Source organism: Nanorana parkeri, unplaced genomic scaffold, assembly GCF_000935625.1.
Source record: "Nanorana parkeri isolate BGI_ZX_2015 unplaced genomic scaffold, ASM93562v1 scaffold420, whole genome shotgun sequence".
NCBI lineage: Eukaryota > Metazoa > Chordata > Amphibia > Anura > Dicroglossidae > Nanorana > Nanorana parkeri.
The window spans coordinates 119333-137579 of record NW_017306688.1 but is presented as its reverse complement, the minus strand read 5'-3'; the positions used below and the strand labels follow the sequence as shown (position 1 = coordinate 137579).

General features: G+C 47.0%; 1 protein-coding gene across 1 annotated transcript in view; it reads right to left on the bottom strand.

The window, feature by feature from the left end:
* Positions 1-11437, bottom strand: part of CERS2 (ceramide synthase 2) — a 47724-nt gene extending 36287 nt beyond the window's left edge. Inside the window, exon 1 of the mRNA XM_018559899.1 lies at positions 11305-11437. The gene's annotated coding sequence lies outside the window, so the exon portion shown is untranslated. The remainder of the gene's footprint in view (positions 1-11304) is intronic.
* Between the last annotated feature and the right edge of the window lie 6810 nt (positions 11438-18247).

Sequence of the window (18247 nt, the reverse complement as noted above, 5' to 3'; positions counted from 1 at the left end):
TCCCCCCCCCCCCCCCCACTTCCAGGTACCATTGTAACCAGATAATCAATGTCATTCACTTCACTTGTCAGTGGGAATAAAATAATGGCTGGTGTGTGTATATGTATATATCTGTGTGGAAGCAGTGATCTCTCTGTAGAGGTCAGTCACGGCCCCGCTACTTAGAAAGAGCAAGATCTCTCCATTCAGCAACACTCGTGCTTCCTGGTGATTGGGGCTCTCTGACTCAAAAGGGGGTGTGTCATATCTATTCAGAGAGACCAAGGGTCGCTCGTGGAGAGCAAGAGTCTTTCTCTACTGCATTTTGGCAGGAGACAGGCCTTTTTCTATTTGAGCTGTGGATTTGTCCTGTGCTTTCTAAAGAAAAGAAACTTTAAGAAAATTTCACAGACTCATTTGGTCCTGTGAAACTTTGCGAATATGCGTTCTGCGCTAAAGGAGGTAAAAATGAATATTATTTGCATATTTTCTATCTACTCTATATTCCAAGTCCAAGTCTATATTCCAAGTCTATATTCCAAGTCGAAGTAATATCAGGAAAATAGCACATTATGGACACTAGATGGAGCAGAGGAGCATAGGAAATAAATAGCTCCTTCCTCAGCTCCATTGTATAGATGTCACCAAAAGAGGGAAGGAGGGGGAATCTTCCAATGGGGACACCGGACCTGCTGTTTAAGGTGGGATTTCCCTTCCCTTTTGCAGAAAAAATTCTTCACTTCCTGTTGTGTTTCTGAAACAGGAAGTGAAGGGAATTTTTTCTCCTGGAGATTCACTTCCAAAAGTTTTTCTAGTGATGAACTTTAAAGCTCCATTGCAGAAATTTTTTTTTTTCCAAACCTGGTTATGTAAGACATACAATATTAAAGCTGGCCATGTGCTGTGCAAATTAGGCCAGTTGGGGCTGTCTGCACCCTTCGTCCGATATGCTTTGATCAGAAAATCGAAGGAGATAGAAAGTTTTTGGGCAGCCATTCGAGTATTCTGAGAGCAGCACAGCATCAGGATCCAACAGTCCAGCAGGTGATTTGTCCATTCACACTATTTAGCTTATATGGAGGAATCTCTTATATTGTTTCTTTATATTTTTTACAAAATTATTAAAACAGTGAATGGCCCCCCTGTCAAGGTTGCCGCTGTTTCTGAATGTAGGGGACCACTAACCGAGTGCTGCCTATCTATAGGGACACTGCCAGTGTCCCTTAAAGGGTAATTCCCCTTTCTCAGATGAATTTGGAAAAATGGAATTGCCCCCTCCAATCTGGCCCATTACCCACCCCGCTGTACTTGCCTTTAGGCAAGTGCTCCTTCCCCTCCGCCTGTGCGAGATTACTATCCATGCCCGGTACTGCTGTGTAGCACAGCCCTGGATTTTTAATTTCGCTTGCAAATGGTCAGGGCAGCCAGAAGCACTGCTCACTGGTCAGCTCGCGGTCGGAAGCACTGCTCACTGGTCAGCTCGCGGTCGGAAGCACTGCTCAGCTCGCGGTCGGAAGCACTGCTCACTGCTCAGCTCGCGGTCGGAAGCACTGCTCAGCTGGCGGTCAGAAGCACTGCTCACTGCTCAGCTCGCGGTCGGAAGCACTGCTTGTCTTGTGTGATCTTTATCAAAGTATCACAAAATGACATATCCCAGGAAGGAAGAAAAACAGACCTGGGAATTATCTTAATGGCCATCCACTGTGATATGAAGGGTTTATGTACAACATGAGGAGTAATATGTGGCCCGCTCCGGAAGGGGTTAATCTACGACACCAGGCAGTATCTTTAGGCACAGGGTGTAGTGTACAGGCAGTATCTGGCTCTTACACAAGCGGCTCCCCATGATTCATTACAGCCATGCACTTCCTTTTACACACTCCAAGGAGCAGCCCACATTTCCCTGAAAGATGGAGAGCAACGGGTGTGATCCAAGTCTCTGTGTGCTGACCTGAGATTGCACTGATAATCCAGGAAGCCAGGGATGACTGACGTCACTGCTAGTACTCACCATCAAGTCACAGTCCCTGGTGACTACCAACATTGTTATACAGTGGAGGAGGATGGAAGGTGACACATCATGACCAACCGATATATACGAGTGCGAGTCTCTGAGGAATAGAACCAAGCTCATGGAGGAAGACATCAAGATGCTTCTGGAATTTAATGGACACTCCCAGAGGATTCCACTACCAGAGGAAGGAAGTTCCACGTTTTTACTGCTCGAACCGTAAAGGACCCTCAGATCAAACCACGTCAAGGAACAGAAATATCAATACGGTCACCATAGATTCACTAAGATAGCAATCATGTCTCCTATTAAGAGCCACTTGTCTAAGGCGACTACCATGACCATTAGATCTACCAACGATGATACAATCTCCATCAACCTTACAATCTCCATAATATACATCAACAATACAATCTCCATTGGATATACACCAACCATAAAATCTCCATTAGCTAAACATCAACCCTACAATCTCCATAATATACATCAACCATAAAATCTCCATAAAAGGTGCCATACACCTTACAATTATCTTTCAACTTCTTTTGTCCCGTCATCAACCCCCTGTTCAATTTCAGCTTGTATACCCCATCATGCACAGATCAAAGTAGATTTCGGTAATCGTTCGTCAGCAATACAAACTGGCCGAAATTCATCGATCGGCAGAGCGGATTTTCGTTTGCGCATGTGCAGTGTTCATGCTGCAATTTTTTTCGCTACGAAAATGCCACTGATCCATAGATTATTGTACAATTCAGAAAAGGTTTACTAACCTGACCGATCGAGGAAAATCAGCTAGGAGTACATTAATTGTAATCGTTGACTTCCCATCAACTGGCCGAAAACCCGATCTCGTTCTGAAATCGAACGATAATTGTAAGGTCTATGGGCACCTTAAGGATCACCACACACATCACACAGTCTGGCTATACAAACTTTTGTACAATCAACTTTAGATTTACCAAAACTAGGGATGCACCGATACCGGTTTTTCGATATCGAGTACTGATATTTTGCTTTCGGTACTCACCAATACCATGTATAGATACTGGTGCTTACGCTGGTATGAAGCCGGCTTCCCGGCCAATCAGGAAGCCAGGAGGCAAGTCATTACTCCTGATTGCCCAGGAAGCCAGCTCCATGTTCCCTTACTGCACTGCTGGTCAGAAGTAATTTTACTCTGACTGTAAGTTCCAGTATCGGGGAAGTTATCGGAGCATTTGGGGGAGTACGAGTACTCCCCCAAATACTCAGTATCGGCATCCCTAACCAAAACTATGTAATATAAGCAGGCAGGCCCTTGCACCACATAGTTTTTGGTCGATCTAAAGTAGATTGTACAGCGGTGAATAGTAAATGCAGCAACACTGATCTCATGATTAATGGGCATTTACTCATTTTTGCAATGAAGCCTGCAGAGCATTGCACCAGGGACCAGTTCATTGTAGTGCAATGCACAGGCTCTTGCAATGCAAATCCCAACTAAGCTTCAGGTCAGTATGGAGGAACAGAGCTGCGGCATGAACCACAAAGTGGAAAAGAGGCATGAGGATTTGAATAGTCCCTCTGCTGTGGGGCACCGGGATGACGCAGCCATGCACAACCACACTGAATTCAAATAAACATCTAGGAGACAGCCCCCACCCCTTGGGCAAGGTGGGGGTGGGAGGGGATGCCATAAGGCATGATGGAAAATGTAGACCTGGCCGGTAGTTTAGCCAATCCGGCTACTTGCAAATTGAAAAGTAGGTCAGCAATGGCAGCTCCTGCAGTTTTGTTAGGAAGGCTTTACATTACCACATGAAGATGCACAGGAAATCCCCTACCACCTTCTCCTGCATTACATTCAAATGAGCTGTGTTTTGTTAAATGCGAGCAGTGCAAGTAGCTGACACGATGACTTGGTGTCACCCTCTTCCTGTCCCTGTACAGCAGAGCTCGGATTGGGGGAAGGAGAATCAGCACAAGGAGCCAGTCAGGTGTGTTGCAGTGTAAGGAGCATGCTGATAGGAGGAGAAAGAGCAGAGGGACAGAGCAATCACAGCACCCAAGGAGACTGCGAAGCCGACAGCGCCACAGCAGCCAAGCACGAGTAAAACGGGCCTTTGCTGCCCTCCTTCCCCTAGGTTTGCTGCGGTGATAATATTCTTCATAAGAAAAAATACTTTTTTTCCCTTCACCGATATTACCGCCACTTCTTGATTATTATTTAAACACTGACAGACCGCGGCTGAGCGCACTTCAGAAATGATACAGCACCATTTGTATTTGTCTCTTTTCCCTACGAGTACACCTCACAGGTAAACAAACGCTGAACTTCCTCCACAACGTGTTCTGCCGCCTGTTTACCTAACAGACAGCATTCAGTGCGGTGAATGTTTACCGTCTCTTGTAGTGTTAACCACCTGCTTACAGCAGGGAGGCTGCTAATGTCTGAGCTGGCGAGGAGGTCAGCGCCGTACTGTGCCACGGCTTCAGGAATGTGCAGGCCAAAGCCAGTTTATGCCACGCTGTCTGTGACAAACATGTCACCAATTTATCAGAATTGAAATCAGCTTTGGATATACCTGGCGAGCAGAGTTAAAACTCAAGAATAAAACAAAAAACAAATAATAAATAGCTGGTTAAGAGGTAAGGCCTAATGTGCCCAAAGCTGGCAGTAGAATCCTGTGTACAAAGTGGCCTGTTGGGCAGGGGTGGCCAGAGTACAACCCTCCAGCTGTTGTGGAACTACAAATCCCATGAGGCATTGCAAGATTATCACAGGCACGACTCCCAGAGTAAGATGCATGATGGGATTTGTAATTTCACCATGGTTGGATGGCCGAACTTTGCCCACCCCAACTGTCATATGAGCTGAGATTCGTACTGTCCCTGGAGTTTATAAAGAGTGTTACAGATGTTCTTTAGAATTGTGTTGTGAAGCAGAATGACAAATGTTGGTGCCTGTGCAAATTCATGTGAACGGGTACAATAAATTTGTTGTATGGGGTGACACTAAGGCCGGAGGGTCCTTACAGTGGAAACTTCGTCCTCAGCACATGTCCAGCTCCCTGGGGCAAACAGCATCATTGGCTGTTATGTTGCTATGCAGCCATGGTGCTATGCAGCCAACAGGGTCATAGCAACCAAGGGCGCCACGTGGTCGACAGCATCATAGCTGTGTGGCTGACAATATCCTAGCAACAAAGGACGCCATGTGGCCGATATCGCCACAGCAACCAAGGATGCCGTGCCGCCGACAACATCATAGCAAACAAGGACGCTGTGCACCCAATAGCGGCATAGCAAGCAAGGACACCGTGTGGGCAATAGTGTCATAGCAATCAAAGATGCTGTGCAGCAGACATCGTCCTAGCAACTAGTGGCTGGGGTGTTCATGACAGCCTGGGTTCACAGGAAGAGGGCTGGGAGACACTTGGCGTCATTCAGCCTCGAAGAGAAACGGCACTTAAATGCACACAGCAGTGAGTCTGTGGGGACAGTCCCACAGACTGTGCGAATATTGCACAGATCTGCTCTTTTATTTGCAAACAAAACCAATTATTTAAAAACAAAAAGCGGGGCGGAGCTTAAGGCGTTTCCAGTTTTTATAACAAGAGACAATTTGATACAATGAAAAAACAAACAAAAACAACAGTTGTATCCAACAAACAAAAACAATGTGATGTACAAGACAGTATTGAGTGAGACAAAATAGACATCCCCTTTACACAGAACGAGGAAGGTGACATTGTGATGTGGGGATGACACATGATTACAAATATCAGCTTAAAACGGAGGTTCTGCCAATCAAATGGGTCACAGGAAATAGTCATGTGCTTCTTTATCCCGTTATCATGTGCTGAATGAGTAACGGTAATATTTTATCATGTTTCCTCTGATACAGGAGGAAGCAATCCAACTGTACGTATAATTTTATATGCTATTAGATGGCTCTGTTTAGCACCAATCTTCATTTGTAATTCCAGCCAAGTCATTTATAGCTTTAGCGGGGAAGGGTTGGAGCCCCCGTTGGGTTTTGTTGCCATCTATGCGCAGAAAAAGCAGATGTTACCCTACTTCCTGTACCAGTGACCACATGGATATCAGGACAGGAAGAAAAGAGACATTTCCCCAGTGGGGATAGAAACCCGACAGGATGTAACACTGCCCCGTGCGATATAAAAAAAATGGCTGCAAATAAACTACATTAAGAATTGCGTCTGTTAAAGGGGTAAGCTTACTTTTCTGGCCAAGTTTCAAGTTACATCCATATTCCGGGCGTAACATGAAACAGGGTCCCATCATTATCCCCCCTTCCACCCTCTCCTTCTTTTTTTCGTCTAGTGTGCCTTGGCTTCCATTGTAACAAAGCCCCCCCACCACAACCGACGGCATACAACAGACACCAGCCCATATGCAAAACCGGTAGTTTTAGTGTGCATCTAGTGTCCCTTGCATCGTAACAACGCCCCACCACCAGCACACAACAGACACTAGCCTACATGCTATAACTCAGGGATGGCCAAACTCCGGCCCTCCAGCTGTGGTGAAACTATAAATCCCATGAAACATCTCTCCCCGGGAGTCATGTCTGTGGCTGTGAGAATCTTGCAAAGCCTCATGGGATTCGTAGTTCCTCCACAGCTGGAGGGCCGCAGTTTGGTCATCCCTGCTATAACTGATTGTGTCTTAAATTTTCATGACACCCATCCGTCCTCTCTAAGATCCAAGTAGCAAGAAGTATTATGAACAGTACTCAACTGTGTTGTTACAAGTGCACCAATACGTCCACCCACCACTGGCACACAACAGACACTAGCCTGTGTGCCTCACCACTACCAGCACCCTAAAACACTCATGTCCCCCACCTTCAGCACACAAGAAACACTAATCCACACACTAAAATCACTTTAGCGTGCAACTAGTGTGAAAGGACCATTAACATTTTCAGGACAAGCTTTAGGAGTCCACCGCTCCTCCCAGTACTCAAAAAAGGATCATGGCTAGTACTCAACTGTGTTGTTGGAATTGCAGCAATACGTCTACTCCCCACCACTGGCACACAACAGACTCCAGCTTGTATACTAAAACTGAACATTTAACTGTGTGACTAGTGTGAACTATTGTGTCCCTATCATGAAAAGGACTCAACTGAGTTGCTGTAGTGCACAAAAACATCTACCCCCCACCACCGGCACACAATAGAGACTAGCTTGATTGCTAAAACTGACCATTTTCATGTATGACTAGTGTGAACCATTGTGTCCCTATCATGAAAAGGACTCAACTGAGATGTTGTAGTGCACCAATACGTCTACCACACACCACCGGCACGCAACAGACCCTAGCTCACATGCTAAAACTGATCATAGTGTGAACTATTGTGTCCTTATCATGGGCAGTACTCAACTGTGTAGTTGCAAGTGCAGAAATATGTCCACCTTCGCCGTAGCACGCAACTTATTGAAAAATCTCTGTACACCTCGGCAGATCTCAACCTCTTGAGGGCGTAAACATGTTTTATACAGTCATTGTTTAGCGGCGTTCCTCCTTAGCATTCTAGGCATCAAAAGGAAACCTTGGTGTCAGAGTCACAACAATCACAGACCCGTCACACTACAAGCTGCCACCAGGGAGCCTGAAGTGCGAGTTTTTCCTGCTGACAGCAACAGGAATTTAACTGAGGACATTCCTCCAATAACAGACAGGTGCTCGGAGAGACCTTTGGATTTCCTGGTATCACATCAGAATGATCAGATGGATAACTCCGTCCTGCCTCTGCCTTGCTTAATTCCTATTCCTCTCTCCAATCTAATTATCACAATTATCCCGGGATTTTCCCTGTAATGGATTTACACCCGGGGGAGTGCCAGCTAACATGTGCAACCTCCAGAGGACTAGATTGTCTGTATGTGTAGGAGAGATCAAGTTGTTACAGTTAGTTGTATCGTAGGCATCTACTTCCTGATACATACTAAAGCTATGAGCTCCTATCCTAACAGGTCGGTTTCTGGTATCAGCCTCTTGCAGTCCCTGTACAGCGGAGCTCAGGCTGGGGGAAAGAGAAGCAGTACGTGGAGCGCATCAGTGCAAAGAGCATGCCGACAGGAGAAGAGAGCAGGGTGACAGAGAAATGAGCTAATCAGTCTACTGCTTCTTCTTTGATTGCCCAGGCACGGGGGGAAAGAGAGACTGCAAATCTATATACAGAACTGCAGCAGAGAAAAACCAGGTCTCCTGGCCTGCCGAAGAGGGCGGTGCTGTGTGGTTTAGCAGTGTGAGTCGCAGAACTGGATAAACAGAAATGCTAATTTGTTGTTCCCTTTAAGGACCATTCACACATGTGCGTCAAAATGCATGGTTTTGTGGGTATTCCATCAACACACAGCACTTGTGTGAAGCCATTTTTTGTCGATGGCACCCCAACATACCATACAAGAGAGGCCAACACATCACAACACACATACCATACATTTTGTTGTGCTGCTGCAGGGGAAAAAAAAGGCTCTGTCCATTATTTGAGGTGCGCAATAAGCCCGTACAAAAGTACATTCTGGCATATCTCCTCCCTGCTAGGGGCCACAGGTGCTGCGTACCTGTAGAAGTCAATGGCTGTACATGGGTATATGCAGGCGCTTGCACACAGGCATCTATTCATATGGACATGGACGCAGGTTTTCTGCATACAGGGATTTACATCCATATGTGGCTGTACCAACACATACCCACTTACAGCCATTGACCCTTGTAGGGGCGTGTGGCTCCCTGGCTGGGGGGGGGAAAACCCCCAGAATTCACATTGTACGGGCCCGCCTTCCGTGTGCATTGTGCCATTTAGTAGCAGGTTACCCAAGCACGCTGGAGCAAGGTGGGTGCTAACAGAATCAATCAGCATTCCTTGGAAACAGGAGGTAGCCCCTCTATGTTTGTGTCCTCCCCCTTGACAGGAGAAAGGCCATTCTAACTCACAGGGGAAATTCCAGAGCACACATCCCCTTCTCTGCAAGCAAACCCCCCCCCACACCTTACCCTCCCCATAGACGCAGCCCTAATTCTAGCCCCCAACCATACACACCCTCCACCAGACTTGATACACGACCCCTCCCAAACCCAGACGGCTGCTTCTACACACCCCAAGCAATCACAGCTCCAGATGCCGTCATGCAAGTGCAAAATAATTATTAATAATAAACAGTAAGGTGATAATTAAATCCTCGGGTGTAGAAGGTTTCATTCATAAGACGGCCGTGTCAATTCAACGTCATGAAACGCATCGCCCAGAGAACCTGTACCCAGGCAATCATGCCAGTGCTCACCTCTTATTATGAGAATGAAAGTTGGTCAAGTGATGGTTTCATTTTCAAGTCTTACCTGAGCAAACTGAAGAGAGATGCTGATTGGTTGCCATGGGCAACTGCTCCAGATTCTGTTTGCTCCAGTTGTGATAAATCCCCCCCACGGACTCTTTGCGCTGGGAAAATGTTGTGCATTCTGCGTTTTAGATGCGCTTGGTCACTTCCAAGTCAGATTAGGTCATTTCAAACGCAGAGCATCATTATGGCGTTAACAAGCTCCTATGCTGCCCGTAGACATAGACATTTGATCATTAGTTCTCATTTTCGATTGTCCCATTTTTAAAAGAAATCCCAAAATTTGACAGAACAGCCCATTATTTTTGATCGGTCGCTGGCCAGTCGAGTGAGAGAATCCCCGAATTAATGCAGCGGAAATGTTGGATGCTACGCACAGCTTGGTTGCATTCATGAAAAAGAGATCATCTCCAACGCAAGAATGTTTCATGGTGCCAACAAGCGCTTATGCTGACCATAGATGTAGGAATTAGGTTATTAGGACCCACTTGAGAAACCAATGAAGTGCCCAAAGTGGGCGATGGGTGGCATTCACCTGTACAAAGTCTAATAACACAGCAATGCTCATTCAGAGCTGCCAACTGCCTCATGATTCCTAGTGTCAGTCCACTCATTTCAAGACATGTGCCTCCCTGGAGGCATCCCTGGCATTTAATATCAATGACAAAACAAAAATCCTTCCTTTCCTGTAAACGTTATTATTAGTACTCCTCGGGCTGTTTATTTTTTGTAACAAAGTTTAAAATACAAAATAAAGTGTTTCAATGTAACAAACACACTGAGGTCTCAGCTTCCAAAAGCCATAACTAACTTAGGTATCTCAACTAAAAGGCTGTGTCCATGGAATTTGTAGAACCTACTCCAGCGTTATCAACATTTTTAATCGTGAGGAACACTTGATGGAATTTTCAGGTTCTCAGGGAACCCCAGCCCTTCCGCTGGTGGTCGGCGCGAAAGTGAGCCCGTACATTGGTGGTCAGTGTAAAAGTGACCCCTTACACTACTGGATGGTATAGAAGCGACCCCTTACAATGGTGGTCAGGGTAGAAGCAACCCCTTACAATGGTGGTTAGTATAAAAGCAACCCCTTATATTGGTGGTCAGTATAGTAGTAACCCCTTACATTGGTGATCAGTATAGAAGCAACCCCTTATATTGGTAGTATAGAAGTGACCTCTTACATTGGTGGTCAGTATAGAAGTAACCCCTTACATTGGTAGTATAGAAGTGACCTCTTACATTGGTGGTCAGTATAGAAGCGACCCCTTACATTGGTGGTCAGTATAGAAGCGACCCCTTACATTGGTGGTCAGTATAGAAGCGACCCCTTACATTGGTGGTCAGTATAGAAGCGACCCCTTACATTGGTGGTCAGTATAGAAGCGACCCCTTACATTGGTGGTCACTATAGAAGCGACCCCTTACATTGGTGGTCACTATAGAAGCGACCCCTTACATTGGTGGTCAGTATAGAAGCAGCCCCTTATATTGTTGGTCAGTATAGAAGCAGCCCCTTATATTGGTGGTCAGTATAGAAGCAACCCCTTATATTGTTGGTCAGTATAGAAGCAGCCCCTTATATTGGTGGTCAGTATAGAAGCAACCCCTTACATTGGTGATCAGTATACTTGGGAGGTCCATCCACCATTGCTCTCTCAAGTAACCCCTAACAACCTCAGGAGGTACCCTGCAATTCCCAGGTACCTTGGTTGAGAAGCACTGATCTAAAGTCTCGGACAGCAGTGACCAATCATCAATAAGGGTGATTGATCATGGATCAGAAGCCACAGATGGGACACGGTGCACTCTTTAATATCAGCAGTCAATTTGCATTCATCAGGCACATAACTTGGAACGTGAGTAGAGATCAGAAATCAAGGCAAAGGTGACAAGCAGAGCAGATGCAGGTACAGGGAGCTGAGTGCTGGAGAGTGACTTCCAGCCATGGAGAGCACTTACCTGTCAGTAGGTGAGGGGTAAGTCCTGACTGTAGCCTGACCCCGGGACTAGAAGGGGAGACCGTGCCTTCTGCTCCCTGCTGCTCTCTCCGGGAGTTCGGATCTTCTGACGTTGCCTTTTACCCCACCCCTGTCTGAAAATTCTACTAGAGGAAGGGCAGGCTACTCCTCTTCCTCTGAGCTAGTCCACTCCCTTCACTTGTCCGAACTCCCCCTCCTCTGTACAAGACTCCACAGTCTAGGCGAGCTGATAGACCAGACAGTGCGAGCTGTGCATGTGTTCTAGCGCAGGATCTATACCTGAGCTGTGCATGGGTGTTCTAGCAAAGGATCAATCCCTGAGCTGTGCATGGGTGTTCTAGCAAAGGATCAATCCCTGAGCTGTGCATGGGTGTTCTAGCAAAGGATCAATCCCTGAGCTGTGCATGGGTGTTCTAGCAAAGGATCAATCCCTGAGCTGTGCATGGGTGTTCTAGCAAAGGATCAATCCCTGAGCTGTGCATGGGTGTTCTAGCAAAGGATCAATCCCTGAGCTGTGCATGGGTGTTCTAGCAAAGGATCAATCCCTGAGCTGTGCATGGGTGTTCTAGCAAAGGATCAATCCCTGAGCTGTGCATGGGTGTTCTAGCAAAGGATCAATCCCTGAGCTGTGCATGGGTGTTCTAGCAAAGGATCAATCCCTGAGCTGTGCATGGGTGTTCTAGCAAAGGATCAATCCCTGAGCTGTGCATGGGTGTTCTAGCAAAGGATCAATCCCTGAGCTGTGCATGGGTGTTCTAGCAAAGGATCAATCCCTGAGCTGTGCATGGGTGTTCTAGCAAAGGATCAATCCCTGAGCTGTGCATGGGTGTTCTAGCAAAGGATCAATCCCTGAGCTGTGCATGGGTGTTCTAGCAAAGGATCAATCCCTGAGCTGTGCATGGGTGTTCTAGCAAAGGATCAATCCCTGAGCTGTGCATGGGTGTTCTAGCAAAGGATCAATCCCTGAGCTGTGCATGGGTGTTCTAGCAAAGGATCAATCCCTGAGCTGTGCATGGGTGTTCTAGCAAAGGATCAATCCCTGAGCTGTGCATGGGTGTTCTAGCAAAGGATCAATCCCTGAGCTGTGCATGGGTGTTCTAGCAAAGGATCAATCCCTGAGCTGTGCATGGGTGTTCTAGCAAAGGATCAATCCCTGAGCTGTGCATGGGTGTTCTAGCAAAGGATCAATCCCTGAGCTGTGCATGGGTGTTCTAGCAAAGGATCAATCCCTGAGCTGTGCATGGGTGTTCTAGCAAAGGATCAATCCCTGAGCTGTGCATGGGTGTTCTAGCAAAGGATCAATCCCTGAGCTGTGCATGGGTGTTCTAGCAAAGGATCAATCCCTGAGCTGTGCATGGGTGTTCTAGCAAAGGATCAATCCCTGAGCTGTGCATGGGTGTTCTAGCAAAGGATCAATCCCTGAGCTGTGCATGGGTGTTCTAGCAAAGGATCAATCCCTGAGCTGTGCATGGGTGTTCTAGCAAAGGATCAATCCCTGAGCTGTGCATGGGTGTTCTAGCAAAGGATCAATCCCTGAGCTGTGCATGGGTGTTCTAGCAAAGGATCAATCCCTGAGCTGTGCATGGGTGTTCTAGCAAAGGATCAATCCCTGAGCTGTGCATGGGTGTTCTAGCAAAGGATCAATCCCTGAGCTGTGCATGGGTGTTCTAGCAAAGGATCAATCCCTGAGCTGTGCATGGGTGTTCTAGCAAAGGATCAATCCCTGAGCTGTGCATGGGTGTTCTAGCAAAGGATCAATCCCTGAGCTGTGCATGGGTGTTCTAGCAAAGGATCAATCCCTGAGCTGTGCATGGGTGTTCTAGCAAAGGATCAATCCCTGAGCTGTGCATGGGTGTTCTAGCAAAGGATCAATCCCTGAGCTGTGCATGGGTGTTCTAGCAAAGGATCAATCCCTGAGCTGTGCATGGGTGTTCTAGCAAAGGATCAATCCCTGAGCTGTGCATGGGTGTTCTAGCAAAGGATCAATCCCTGAGCTGTGCATGGGTGTTCTAGCAAAGGATCAATCCCTGAGCTGTGCATGGGTGTTCTAGCAAAGGATCAATCCCTGAGCTGTGCATGGGTGTTCTAGCAAAGGATCAATCCCTGAGCTGTGCATGGGTGTTCTAGCAAAGGATCAATCCCTGAGCTGTGCATGGGTGTTCTAGCAAAGGATCAATCCCTGAGCTGTGCATGGGTGTTCTAGCAAAGGATCAATCCCTGAGCTGTGCATGGGTGTTCTAGCAAAGGATCAATCCCTGAGCTGTGCATGGGTGTTCTAGCAAAGGATCAATCCCTGAGCTGTGCATGGGTGTTCTAGCAAAGGATCAATCCCTGAGCTGTGCATGGGTGTTCTAGCAAAGGATCAATCCCTGAGCTGTGCATGGGTGTTCTAGCAAAGGATCAATCCCTGAGCTGTGCATGGGTGTTCTAGCAAAGGATCAATCCCTGAGCTGTGCATGGGTGTTCTAGCAAAGGATCAATCCCTGAGCTGTGCATGGGTGTTCTAGCAAAGGATCAATCCCTGAGCTGTGCATGGGTGTTCTAGCAAAGGATCAATCCCTGAGCTGTGCATGGGTGTTCTAGCAAAGGATCAATCCCTGAGCTGTGCATGGGTGTTCTAGCAAAGGATCAATCCCTGAGCTGTGCATGGGTGTTCTAGCAAAGGATCAATCCCTGAGCTGTGCATGGGTGTTCTAGCAAAGGATCAATCCCTGAGCTGTGCATGGGTGTTCTAGCAAAGGATCAATCCCTGAGCTGTGCATGGGTGTTCTAGCAAAGGATCAATCCCTGAGCTGTGCATGGGTGTTCTAGCAAAGGATCAATCCCTGAGCTGTGCATGGGTGTTCTAGCAAAGGATCAATCCCTGAGCTGTGCATGGGTGTTCTAGCAAAGGATCAATCCCTGAGCTGTGCATGGGTGTTCTAGCAAAGGATCAATCCCTGAGCTGTGCATGGGTGTTCTAGCAAAGGATCAATCCCTGAGCTGTGCATGGGTGTTCTAGCAAAGGATCAATCCCTGAGCTGTGCATGGGTGTTCTAGCAAAGGATCAATCCCTGAGCTGTGCATGGGTGTTCTAGCAAAGGATCAATCCCTGAGCTGTGCATGGGTGTTCTAGCAAAGGATCAATCCCTGAGCTGTGCATGGGTGTTCTAGCAAAGGATCAATCCCTGAGCTGTGCATGGGTGTTCTAGCAAAGGATCAATCCCTGAGCTGTGCATGGGTGTTCTAGCAAAGGATCAATCCCTGAGCTGTGCATGGGTGTTCTAGCAAAGGATCAATCCCTGAGCTGTGCATGGGTGTTCTAGCAAAGGATCAATCCCTGAGCTGTGCATGGGTGTTCTAGCAAAGGATCAATCCCTGAGCTGTGCATGGGTGTTCTAGCAAAGGATCAATCCCTGAGCTGTGCATGGGTGTTCTAGCAAAGGATCAATCCCTGAGCTGTGCATGGGTGTTCTAGCAAAGGATCAATCCCTGAGCTGTGCATGGGTGTTCTAGCAAAGGATCAATCCCTGAGCTGTGCATGGGTGTTCTAGCAAAGGATCAATCCCTGAGCTGTGCATGGGTGTTCTAGCAAAGGATCAATCCCTGAGCTGTGCATGGGTGTTCTAGCAAAGGATCAATCCCTGAGCTGTGCATGGGTGTTCTAGCAAAGGATCAATCCCTGAGCTGTGCATGGGTGTTCTAGCAAAGGATCAATCCCTGAGCTGTGCATGGGTGTTCTAGCAAAGGATCAATCCCTGAGCTGTGCATGGGTGTTCTAGCAAAGGATCAATCCCTGAGCTGTGCATGGGTGTTCTAGCAAAGGATCAATCCCTGAGCTGTGCATGGGTGTTCTAGCAAAGGATCAATCCCTGAGCTGTGCATGGGTGTTCTAGCAAAGGATCAATCCCTGAGCTGTGCATGGGTGTTCTAGCAAAGGATCAATCCCTGAGCTGTGCATGGGTGTTCTAGCAAAGGATCAATCCCTGAGCTGTGCATGGGTGTTCTAGCAAAGGATCAATCCCTGAGCTGTGCATGGGTGTTCTAGCAAAGGATCAATCCCTGAGCTGTGCATGGGTGTTCTAGCAAAGGATCAATCCCTGAGCTGTGCATGGGTGTTCTAGCAAAGGATCAATCCCTGAGCTGTGCATGGGTGTTCTAGCAAAGGATCAATCCCTGAGCTGTGCATGGGTGTTCTAGCAAAGGATCAATCCCTGAGCTGTGCATGGGTGTTCTAGCAAAGGATCAATCCCTGAGCTGTGCATGGGTGTTCTAGCAAAGGATCAATCCCTGAGCTGTGCATGGGTGTTCTAGCAAAGGATCAATCCCTGAGCTGTGCATGGGTGTTCTAGCAAAGGATCAATCCCTGAGCTGTGCATGGGTGTTCTAGCAAAGGATCAATCCCTGAGCTGTGCATGGGTGTTCTAGCAAAGGATCAATCCCTGAGCTGTGCATGGGTGTTCTAGCAAAGGATCAATCCCTGAGCTGTGCATGTGAGTTCTAGCGCAGGATCTATAACTGAGCTGTGCATGTGTGTTACCTGGATCGCAAGATCTTTAACTGAGCTGTGCATGTGTGTTCTAGCGCAGGATCTATAGCTGAGCTGTGCATGTGTGTTCTGAGGCAGGATCTATAACTGAGCTGTGCATGTGTGTTCTAGTGCAGGATCTATAGCTGAGCTGTGCATGTGTTTTCTAGTGCAGGATCCATACCTGAGCTGTGCATGTGTGTTACCTGGATCGCAGGATCTATAACTCAGCTGTGCATGTGTGTTCTAGTGGTGGATGAGCGCTACTACAACTTCTTTCTGTGTGTACATTTGGTATCTTCATCTGTTCTCCCCTCCTGTTTAGAGCAAGTTGATGTAGTATTAGGTGTTTATTGCTTGCCTGTATTGTAGATACTAGGCTGGGAAGATCATAGTCTTTTTACACTTCAAATGACCAACAAACATCCTCTGTAAATGCATTGAGAAGTAAAACTGCGTTGGATTAAAGGGTAAGTCCACTTTTGCAGAAAATGTGAAAACATAAAGTTACCCACTCCACCACTTCTCCCTGCCCCCACTGTTCATACTTTTATGTTGCAAGGGCTAATTCCTCCCCGCCAGCCGCTGTATGGTTCATACACCATACACGGCACTGCAACCCTGCATTTAGTATTAAGCATAATGCCTGCAAAATGGTGAGCACTGATCGGGTAGCATGGTGACATGACAACGTTGACCAGTGGGAAGTGCTTCTTACTTCTGGGACCTGGTCCTTGGCTCATAAGTGTTTCTCTTTGGTCAGTGTGGTCATGTGACTGTGTTGACCAGTCAGCGCTCCTCATTTGCTGACATTATGCTTAATACTAACTGTGGGGATGCAGTGCCATGTATGGTGTATGAACTGTACATAGGCTGGTTGGAGCGGGGGCTAGCACTTGCAAAAGAAAGGTATGACCAGTGGGGGCATGGAGAGGTGGTGGAGTGGTGTGGGTAATGAAAATGAACAGGTCATTATGTGATACTACAAATAGAACATTGAAACAGAACATGGTCATAGTGTGATATTACAAGTAGAACATTGAAACAGAACATGGTCATAGTGTGATATTACAAGTAGAACATTGAAACAGAACATGGTCATAATGTGATATTACAAGTAGAACATTGAAATAGAACAGTTATTCACTCGGCTGCCTTCGGCAGCTAAGTGAACAACCCCCTTAGATGACATAGGTCCCTGATTTTCAAGGGCATTCACTGGTTGTGAAGGTTTTTTTCCCTGGGTGTCAAATATGCTAGTGCTGGTGCTAGTGCTGGTGCTTTTTTACCCCCACTATTCATTAAGCTGAACTACAAAGATATCACTTCCCCACCCGTGGCCTGCTGATTGGACAATGAAGCAACAAACTGATAAATCGTCAACCCTGATTGGCTCTTAGGGCTGTGCGTTGCTTACTTCTGTCCACTGCATTCTGTGCATTACTTACTACTAACCTCTCCAGTCTGTGTGTTACTACCTTCTGTCCACGGCACTCTGTGCGTTACATACTCCTAACCTCTACACTCTGTGTATTACTTCCTTCTGTCCACTGCACTTTATGCGTTACTTACTCCTGACCTCTGCACTCTGTGTTACTTCCTTCTGATCACTGCACTCTGTGCCTTACTTACTCCTGACCTCTGTACTCTGTACGTTACTTACTCCTGACCTGTGCACTCTGTGCGTTACTGACTACAGACCTCTGGATTCTGTGCGTTGCTTCCTTCTATCCACTGCACTCTGTGTATTACTTACTCCTGACCTCTGCACTCTGTGTATTACTTACTCCTGACCTCTGCACTCTGTGCGTTACTTACTCTTGACCTCGGCACCCTGTGTGTTACTTCCTTCTGATCACTGCACTCTGTGCCTTACTTCCTTCTGATCACTGCACTCTGTGCCTTACTTACTCCTGACCTGTGCACTCTGTGCGTTACTGACTACAGACCTCTGGATTCTGTGCGTTGCTTCCTTCTATCCACTGCACTCTGTGCATTACTTACTCCTGACCTCTGCACTCTGTGCGTTACTTACGCCTGTCCTCTGCACTCTGTGTGTTATTGACTACAGATCTCTGCATTCTGTGTGTTGCTTCCTTCGATCCACTGCACTCTGTGCTTCACTTACTACTAACCTCTGCACTTTGTGCATCACTGAGTACTGACCTCTGCATTCTCTGCGTTGCTTCCTTCTATCCACTGCACTCTGTGCATTACTTACTACTAACCTCTGCACTCTATGCGTTATTTACTCCTGACCTCTGCACTCTGTGTGTTACTATCTTCTTTCCACTGCACTTTATGCGTTACTTACTCCCGACCTCTGCACTCTGTGTGTTACTTCCTTCTGATCACTGCACTCTGTGCCTTACTTACTCCTGACCTGTGCACTCTGTGCGTTACTGACTACAGACCT